This window comes from Stylophora pistillata, chromosome 10 (genome assembly GCF_964205215.1).
Source record: "Stylophora pistillata chromosome 10, jaStyPist1.2, whole genome shotgun sequence".
Lineage (NCBI taxonomy): Eukaryota > Metazoa > Cnidaria > Anthozoa > Scleractinia > Pocilloporidae > Stylophora > Stylophora pistillata.
This window is the reverse complement of record NC_142528.1, coordinates 763,757-764,052: the sequence shown is the minus strand read 5'-3', so window position 1 is coordinate 764,052 and position 296 is coordinate 763,757.

The following is a 296-nucleotide window of genomic DNA, read 5'->3' as shown; positions in this document are numbered from 1 at the left end:
AATTTTACGCTCAAGTGAGGGCGTACGAGGAGTGTGTAAACAGTTGGTAAAAAGTGTTGTTAATTGCCTCATCCGTTGCTCTCAGACGGACATAATGGAGCCAGAAACACATAAGTATTATCGTCCTTCATTTATTCAGTGACATTGAAGGTCATTAATATACACTACATAGTACGATCGAGTTTCACCAACCAACTGGTTCCCAGAGACACTAATTAAGTTGTGACAACGAATGAGAACTTCATAATCAAGCATAGGGTGGTGTATTTGAACAAAAATGAAACTTCAGCTGTGTC